This window comes from Electrona antarctica, assembly GCF_951216825.1.
Source record: "Electrona antarctica genome assembly, chromosome: 14".
Classification (NCBI taxonomy): domain Eukaryota; kingdom Metazoa; phylum Chordata; class Actinopteri; order Myctophiformes; family Myctophidae; genus Electrona; species Electrona antarctica.
In genome coordinates this window covers 15,727,031-15,737,158 of record NC_136795.1, presented here as the reverse complement: position 1 = coordinate 15,737,158, position 10,128 = coordinate 15,727,031, and positions in this window count along the sequence as shown.

Genomic DNA, 10,128 nt, shown 5'->3' with positions numbered 1-10,128 from the left:
CTTTCGCAACAGCTGGATCTCCTTCCTGCAGTGACATCCAAGACAGAGCTTCTCAAAGTGGAGTCTGGGGACCCCCAGTGGTCCCTGAGGGGGTCCCCCAGAACCAAATGGACACTTACAGGTTTGCAACTCTGACAGTGTGCAAATTGATCCATTTGTACAATGTCAGAGTTGTGCAATTGTGCGCTTGTAGATCAGCTATTTTTTGGCAAAGAGATTTGGTGTAGACAGAAAAAAACAACAATTACAACGTTTTAGCCTGTGACCCAAAAGAGAAATTAGACATTTGTCTGGGACCCAAACTAGTCAAAATAGCAGATATTCAATTTCACAACGCAACGGGTCGCTTCGTGCCACATTATGAGCTACTTCTTAAACCTTTTTTATTTATTCATGGACATTATCTAATTTATTACATTGTATTTATTATTATACATACATATATTTACATACATTATAAGTCACAAAAAAGGGATATTTACTCACGACCCATAACAATTGGTCCGTGACCCACAAATGGGTCCCGAACAACCGTTTGTGAAACAGTGCCTTACTGGTATTCAGTGTGGAGCTGTGATACGTCAGCAGCACCCTCCACAACATGTTGAGGCCAGCAGCTTCTTCTGTCCAGCTCCTCTTTATGAGCCTTTCTCATCGCCACGATCGCTGTAAACAAAACACCTCATTGACATGTAGGCTACTTTCAGGCAGTGGTGGAAAGTAACTAAGTACATTTACTCAAAGTACTGTGCTTAAGTACAATTTTAGGTTTTTTTCTTCTTTTTTTTTTACTTTAGTGGAGTATTTCAAATGTTCTGTACTTTTACTTCTACTCTCTCTACTTCTAGTCCACTGCAATTATTTGAAGGGTTTAGTTCAGACCTATACAAAATTTCAGCTATTTGAAAAAAGCCGATCTAGAAGCTCACAATGCAGAAATCTGCTATTTTCAAAAGATTATACATTTTATAGATTTGAAAACTTGAAATCGGACATTCTGCATAATAAGTACTTTCTACTTTAGGTACTTTTTGATACCAATACTTTGGTATTTTTTACTCAAGGTTATTTTAAATTCTGTAAAACAGTATTGCAGTATTGATACTTTCACTTAAGTAAAAGGTGTGAGTACATTTTCCACCACTACTTTCAGGGAAGGTGGACAGGGGGTGATTAGTTCAAGGTCAAAGGTCATGAAATCACCATATCAACTGATCTGCACAACGACCGATCTGAAAGGTCTGATCGGTCGTTGTGCATCGCACTACATGTTTTATCGGCTGAAGTGCTTTGTACAGAAGTGGTTCTCGAGGGGTCCTTCAGGGCTACGTCATGAGGGCTTGAGGGCCAAATTATTAAGTTAGGCACCAAATGGACCCTGATCCATTTGGTTATGTTTGTTCACACCCAGAGTTATGTTTGAGAGCCAGTACCTGTCACGGTGGCGGCAGTCTCCTCCTTCAACAGGTGGTCTTTCTCCTGCAAAAGTGCGGCAACCTCTCTCTGATGCTGCTGTTTCAGGTCACAGACCAGCTTCCTATGCAATTCCTCCATAGCACTGAAGCCTTGTTCACAGGATGCCTGCACATTCAAGTGTGAAGGAACATTCACATTTCTAGTGACCATGAAACCTATATACTTAGTTGTGCACGGTTGCCGCACCGATTTCTTTTTTTTAGCAGATCTACAAGATTACAACATGTAAGTGTGACGTGTTGTGTGCCACTGCCACTAGCATGTGTGCCTGTGATACTTGTGGCACTTGAGTATTGTAATTGCACTTGAATATTTTAGTTACAAATTTATACTTCATAAGAAATTATTTTTAAAAGGATAAAATGATCTAGAGGTACTATACAACTGTATTATTCAACTGCTAATGTGGCTTTGTCAGGGAAAAGGTATCTGTGTTACTGTACCTTCAACTTTTCAAAGTCTCTCTGGTAAGACTCTCTCATAGCAACTGGATCTCTTTCCATGGTTCTGTACCCTGGCTCTTCTTTTGTTGATTTGACTGTCACATCCAACCTGTTCATTTGTTCTTCGTTTGTCTCTGTGGATGAAAGTTTGGCCTGGTTGTCCCGTCCCACCATTTTTAGTTCATCTGGTGCCAAGGCTGAATTTAGAGTCGGGTCTGATGGGGAAGTGCTATTTTCCATGGGAGGAGCTGCTTCCAAGCCCGTTTTGTTCTGTGTATCTCTGTAATTGCCGGCAGACTTGGCGTAGTAGCTGTGCAAGTGTTTCATCTCATCTTCGTGGATCTGCTGCAGTTCACTTATCTTCTCTTGGAACTCCATATCCAGCGTCTGCATTCTTTCTTCATGGCGGTCTTCAATTTTCTGCATGTCTTCTAGCAGTCGTTGGTTCCCCGTCGCAGCAGCCATTAAGTTCTGTTCTGCACAGCCTAGCTGTTCTCTGAGAATATTGTTGTCTTGCTGGAGCTGTGATATGGTTTTACTAAAGGCCTGCTGCTCATCAATATGTACAATATTATTTTTTTGGCATAAATCCTTCAGTCGTTCACACATCGTCTTAATTTGATGCAACTCCTGCTCAAACTCCAGGTATAGCCTATCTGACATATAGATCAGCTTGGCCTGGTCCTCCACCCACTTCAGGTTTATTGCAGATTCCCAGCTATAGTCCTCACTATTCTTTGTGTCTGGTCCACCGCAATCAGACATGTCCTGGTGGAGTCGATGTAACACTTTGGCCCTTCTTTGCAGCTTGGATACAAGTCTATTCAACCAGTCATGGTCTCTCACTGCCTCCCCCTGGTTAACAGACTGGCCCTCGTCAACCTGTTTCCCATCCTGCTCCAATCTGCCATCTCGCTGCACTTGCCCCTCACACAGGGCCAGTTCTGGGGGTCTAATGCACACTAGAGCCCTAGGTACATAAAATAGATCACCACCTTTCAAAGGGCCTGGCCAGAAATGTGTCATCACTTGGTCCTTTACTGGAAGGTCACCCTGAGACGTGCACTCATGTAGCCGCTGTAAAGTCAAAGCAGCATAGATTAGCTCTGCTTCCGCACAGACTCTGCCGATCGTATTCTCCACAGATTCGCCACTGTCACCATCTGTTTCGCCCTGTCGAATGCGTTTCTTTATTTCCAAAGCTATTCTTTGTGAGATTATGCTTTTGTACTGTTGTGGCAAATCCCCCTCAGCTTCTCTTGACACTAACTGTAGATGGCCTATTCCACATGGACTCTGGAGGACAGACACCATTTTCTCCACTAGTCCTGCTTCTCTCAATAATGTTCTGCCAATGCCCATTACATCTTCTGATGCATCGATTTCTACCTCAGTCTTGGGCAATTTATCATTCATCGTAGTGCAAGTGTTCTGGCATTCCAGTTGCTGGTGTTCTGCATCTTTCTCTCCTTGTCGGAGGCACGCAGCAGCAGAGGCTAACTGTTTATCAAACTCAACAGCCATATCTGTGTGTATTCCGCTTTGTCCAGGGTTATTAAGCAGTGGTTGAAGCCTTTCCCTGCAGTTTTCAACACTTTCCAGCGCATATTGAATTCTGTCAAGCAATACTTTGAAGCGATACTCTGTCTCCTGGGCATGGCGTTTGCTCTGTTTAGCCTGGTTGTGAAGCAGAAGGCTGAGGTGCTGGGCGGTTGCTCGGCTCTGAGTGAGCTGGGAGCAGAGGTGTGGGTCTTGGCAGCCAACGTGACTCTGGTGTTCCTCCAGATTCTGTGTGACATCTCGTAGCTTCTCCTCTGTTACGTTCAGTTTGGTCTCAAGGACTTGAATCACAGACATGAACTTCTCCGTGTCCTCTCTTGCGCTCATGATGTGCTGGTATGACGGGTCGAGGGAGTGAGGCCGGGTTCTTGCACACTGTGTGTGAGTGTGAGAACCATTTAGTTGTGCAACATCTAGGTTGCTTGAGCTGCTAGACACTTGTTTGGTGTGTGTAAACGTAAGTAGCGTGTCATTTACCCCTAGAGGATGCCTAGTTGAGTGCTGTCCCTTGTCATGCTGAACAGGCTCAGAAGAAGACTGAGAAGAGGCACAGGTGCATACTTTCAACACATCACTCAGTTTCTGTTCTGTCTCTTCAAGACTATTCCCTAATATTTCCATCTTCACCAGAACTTCACTAAGCTCTTGCTCCTTCATGTCAAAGAGCCTCTCGTAGCCCTCCCGTATGTCCTGTGCACCAGTCTGACTGCTTTGTAGTTGTCCCAAAGCCAGCTGCAGTTCCTCACACACTCTCTCATATGAATGCTCCAAGTTGTAGTAGTCTGTCTCATCTGTTTTAAGGCGGTTTTGCAGCTGGCTCATCTCCTCGTCCGCCTCGGCCAACTGGTTCTGGAGCTCCTGACAGCGACTGTTGATCTGCTCTCTGTCCTCTTGTAGCCTCTGCACAGAAGACACTGTGCACGCGAGCTCCTCCTGAAGCTGTTGTTGAGCCTCATCGACTTTCTTGGCCCACGACTGGTCCTTATTTAGGCTTTCCACCTGTTGCTCCGCCATTTCCAGCCTGTCCTGCAGGTCCTGTGCATGGCGCTCAGCTTGAGCCAGGCTAGCTGCCATGCTCCTCCGTTCTCGCTCCTGGCTTTCTTGGAGAAGGACCAGGTGCTTCTGCAAGCGATCCTCTTTCTCGGCCTGTGCCTCCTCATTCGCGCGGAGCTGAGTGGACACCTCCTGTAGACATTTGCGCAGGCCATCGGCCTCCTTCTGGAGAGTTTGGTGGTCCTGAGCTGCCTGTTGCTGCTGCTGTAACAAGCAGCTCTCGGTGTCCCTTCTCTGTTCTTCGCTGAGGTGCAGCTGGGAGCGAAGTGAGGCCATGGAGCGCTGCCACTCCTCTCGCTGCTCCTGGAAGCATCGCCGGTCTTGTTCTAGGTGGGCTTGTGCGAGCGCTGTGGCATCTCCTGTCACCAGTAACCGTGCCTGCTGAGCTAGGAGGTCCACCCTCCGCCGTAGTTCAGCGTCTTTGGCTTCCTCCTGGCTCCTCCTCTGAGCCTCCAGCTCAAAGCGCAGGTCGTGGTTAATCTTCTGCAGTCGCTTCAACGCCATGGCTTGAGCTGTTGCGTTGGAGGTTGAAACAAGGCCATTCTGAAGGACAACAATGATGTTTTATTAACTCAAAAGGTAAAATGTTTAGTTTGACCAGTTTTTATAGTATAGTTTGTTGATCACTTTTTTTTCTTACATTTTTATCCCACGATTTTGTAACCCATTTTTTCACCCAGTGCCAATTATCTAATGTAATCCTGGGCTCTACACTCCCTCTGCCAACCTGGGGAGAGCAACGGACTGACCTCATGCTTCTTTCAAACATGAGGAGTCCAAGCTGCTTCTTTTCACCTGACAGGGGGAGTTTCCCTGGTTGGACGTAGTTTCTTTCCCCTCCATCAGGCGCCCTGGCTGGCCAGGGGGAGGCAGTTTAGAGACCAGGATTACTGCATGTTTTCGGTGAGGGTAGCTACCCTAGGAGACACGGGGAGAACATGCAAACTCCACACAGAAAGGCCTTTTCGCCAATCCCACCTCGGGCACTGATGACATGGAGGAGAGAACACGCCCCCAGCGCCCACAGCGTGTTGATTACTTTTTATGCAGTAATGGTCTTTTTTCTTACTTGCTTTGAATCACTGTCACCCCCCCCCCCCCCCCCAGTTCTCAGTGCCCCCATATTCATTCATGTAAGTGCATACACATCACGTACTGTACACAACCTCACCTCTTTGCCAGTGTTCTCTTGGCTTGCTTCCTTGTGCTCTGTCTCAGCCTGCAGTGTGCACGTGGGGCTGTCAGCCCCAATTACTTCTTCACACTGGGACCTCGCAAGATCCAGTGATGCATCAGTCACATCTGCTGGAATCAAGGAATAGAAAACATTAAAAAAAAACATTCAATCGAGTCATGTTCGTTGTGTCTCCTACCGGAAGCACAGCCGGAAATCAAATTATTGGTATAGGGATGGGTCAAAAACTAAAACTAAAAAAATGAATACAAGGCTAAATGGGGTGTGTCATTTTTCGGGGTGAACTACATACCTGTTTGAGGAGGTCCAATAACAAGGGGGCGCTGTTGTGAGAGGCTCCTCCCACTGTTTGACCCCTCCTCCTCCTCCTCCTGATTCAGCAGGTCCCCGAGGGACTGCGAGGACGACGAGGACGGTAGAGAGGACACTAGCGAGGCCACAGGAGACAAGGAATCTGGTGACATCTCAGAGCTGCTCCGCCCTCTCCCTGGCTCCTGCTTCTTTTGCGTGGCGTCTGTCCAGTCCAAGGTTTTGTACCACACCTCTGTGTTGCTTTTTCCAACCTGCTGGGAATCTGACTGTTGGGGCTTCAAAAGTGTCCTTAGTTCTGGAAGGGAGCTGTGAGAAAGAAAGATAGAAGAATCTTGTGTGTAATTCGAGGCCTCAAGGATTGACTGCATTCAATCCAAAATCACAAGTACAATGTGCATCCAGTCTTTTCTGTCTGCATCTTTTTCTCAGTAAAATGGTAAGGTTGTCAAATTAGATATTTTATATTATATTATGTTATATATATTTTTCAGTTTTCACTTGAAAAATGAAAATTGAAAACTCCTGTACCTGGTGACATCAGTGGTGAGAGTTGGCCTCACATTCTTCAGTACTGCCTGAACCCAGCTATGTCTGATCTCAGCGGTCATCGCACAGAGGGTGTACACTCCCTCTTTAGTCTGTGAAAAATGAATGTGAGGCTAATTTTTTTTTTAGATAGTGTGATTTCTTTGTAATGAGAGGTAGGACTGAGGGTCGAGAGGAGGGACAACATTCAACACAGTTCTCCAGACAGAATCAAACGTTGGGAATGTTGCAATTACGTGATCGTCACACTGGTCAGGTAGCAACATGGCCATTATTGAGATAAGTGCTGCTGGATGGACTGATTGGGGTTCTGGCTATGGGCCGATTCATACTCCTATTTTACCGCTGTTTCTGCGCTGTAGTGCCGAAATGATTTCGGCTCGTCAGAAATTTTCAGTAGCACCGAAGAGCCGACTTTAGGACGGTACGCCCCCCCGAACCTCAAATGACATCACATTGTAGGCTCTACAGAGCCGAACCGACTTTCATTCGGCTCTAAAATAGGAGTATGAATCGCCCCTATAGCTGCAGTGTTCATTTCGTCGACTAAAACCATGACGAAAGTAGTTAGTCGACTACCTTTTTTCACTGACGGAAACTAAATAGAAACTAAGCTATGATGACAAACTATTGTTACAATGTTATAATTACTGAACTGAATTGAGAAAATGTAACTTCATAATAATCATGCTTGAACTCACATGAATTTGAAAACCATAGTTCTTCTCAGTTGGGTAGTCAGTGATGTCATAACACGTGGACATGTTTATCTCACCGCCCACGTCCTCTGCCTGAAACACAAAGCGGTAAATATCCAGTGTTAGAAGAAGTACACCGATTTTGTTTTACTACCACAATATTATAGGAACAATTGTATTACAATGGTGGTATTACATGGTGGCAGCGGTGGCCGAACGGTTTGCGGAGCGGTCTTGATACCGGAAGGTCGCCAGTTCGTATCCCCGGACCGGCACGTTAAAATTACCACCGCTGAAGTGCCCTTGAGCAAGGCATTGAACCACTACCATGAAATGTTCTATGAGCAGGGCCTGGCTGTAAACAAGTATCTGATGCTTAGTCCAGTTACCCTGGGTAAATATAGTACCTTTGCTTTGCTTTGCTTACAAGTAAAAGGCCTGTATTCAAAATATATATATTTACAGTATCAAAGTAAAAGCAAAGCAACATTATGACAAAAAGTGTATTACATACCTCCTCAGCACCTGAATCTCTGTAGAACCTCAGGCTTTGGTCAGTCAGGACAAACCAGTGTTTCTGCCACTACAGCATATAGATCATAGTCAGAGGTGAGAACATAATAACGCATGTTTGCATTAATGAGACTAATCCTAATCCTAATCTGACGTAACAGACATTCATGATATGAATTCATCTTGCTGTACACAGAGTCACAGCCATGTTCACCTGTCCTTCTGTATCCTTTTGCATCATCCATTCCTTCTTAAAGTTGAGTAGGTCAGGCTGGGGAGGAAGCAAATAATTCAATTAAAAAAATTAACATTTTAAATCAACATTCAAACACTTTTAGTGTTGTTGCTGAAAAGGTAATTAAATGTATTGTCTGTCATGATGATTAATCCTAATATAAATACACCACGCCTCTGTGTGTACGTGTGTACGTACTTCTGTAATCCACATAACTCCGAGAACCGTTCACCCCACCGACTTCAAATTTGACAATCGCGTTCCACACCACCACAGGGAGTGCAGTGCCCGGTGTCAAGTCTGTTGGATCGCCGGTTGTCCAGAACCAGCACAAAAGCCCGAGCTCTGTACAGGGCACATGCCCACTTGCCCAGGCTCTGGACATCTCCATATATGGAGCTGGCCTGTTCTGACATCACAATGATGTTCTGACATCTGCCATGACATAACTCCATATATGGGCATAGAAGGGACACATACATAATAACTGGGTGGGGCATGCATTTCCAACTTGCATCGTTCCAAGTAGACCAGTGCCCAACGGGCACCGCTCTAGTTGAGTACAATGGACCACAATTGAAACAAGGCACCAACATGCTCATTGGGAGCAGTAGTTAGGGTTGAAGTGTCTTGCTGATGGACACTCTATATCCGGTGTATTTACGTTACATTGATATGTACTGTTCATTAATATGTGGGTCCCATCTAAACAAACAAAGACAAGTAAAGTAACCGGTTCATGAAAGAACAAGAACACATATCACACGTTGCTTTCTGATCCTGTGTTTTTCAATGTTGTATTGTTTATATTATTTAATTGATCTAAACAGCACAGAATATGTTTCTGACTGGGCAGTATGAGCTGTCATAAGAAATGCGATGACAGCCCATACTTCACAGTCATAATTACCGATTACTCTGAGCTCTTTCTTATTTTATTTTCCATTTTCCTGAACTGATTATTTTGAAAGGTCACAACAAGCATTCTAAGATAGGAGATAGTGTTCATTCATACGCTTGTCCACTGGGCTCTCATTGACTTTGATGCATTCCATCAAAAGTCTAGCTCCAGTTTGCCTCCCATCAAGAAACGTTTATGTCCATTCATTCTTTACATAGCGCTGATGGGGACAGTAATGAGGAAGAGAGGACTGGGACACATCAGGCACAGAGTGCTGCAGCACTGAGACCAGAGACGGTTCTTGGCACAGAAATAATGGCAGAACTCCTGCTGAGGACTCTTTCTGGACTGATTTTATTGGGGTTTTGCTGTTTTTCCCCATTTAGTCATTGCCACTTGCACTATTTCAGTCCCTGGAAATCTCCTCTTCTGGAGGTCCCTGGCAGAAAAACATTTTCAGATGGAGGTCCGTGGCCAAATAAATATCATTTTAGGGGTCCTTGGCACGCAAAAGGTTTGAGAACAAAAAAACATTGCATGGATGCACCTGTGACGTATCCTCAGTGTTGTCGGTCTCACAACATCATAACCCTCACTCAGGTGACCCAGCCGGGTGATCAAGTCCCGACTTACATCCCAGTAGCTACCCACGATCAGTCCCATTAGGGCAAGACCATGGGCCACACAGTCCGCCGCTCCCGAACTACTCTGCCGGGACTGGGAGGTCTGTCACGTGGAAGGACTAGGCTCTGTGGGTTGACTCCTGTCCGGGCCCCTCCTACGTCTCACCAGGTCCACTCCTGCTCTCACCAGGAGGCATTCAGAAGGCATTTGTAGAATTGGCCTCAGGTCTTAACCCTATAGAACACTAAACACTGGTGATTTTCACCCAGACGATTATATTTTTGTAATTTTCATAATGTTGCTGATGTCTGAGGTTGGTGGGTCTTTCAGTACCTTCATGATGCTCAGTGACATCATACAAGGTACGTTTGTTTCCCTGCCCACATCCCTGTTTTTTGAGTGGTGCAACCACTCCAAGGAACAGCAATGTCCGTGTTCAACTATGTTTGTGTGTGACAACTATGTTTGTGTGTGACTGACTATGAGCACCAGTACCAATGAGTACCAAAAGTGGCGCTGTTGTGCCAGAAACGGAGAGAGAGAGATAGTTCTGCACTGTTGCCTGGATTTGC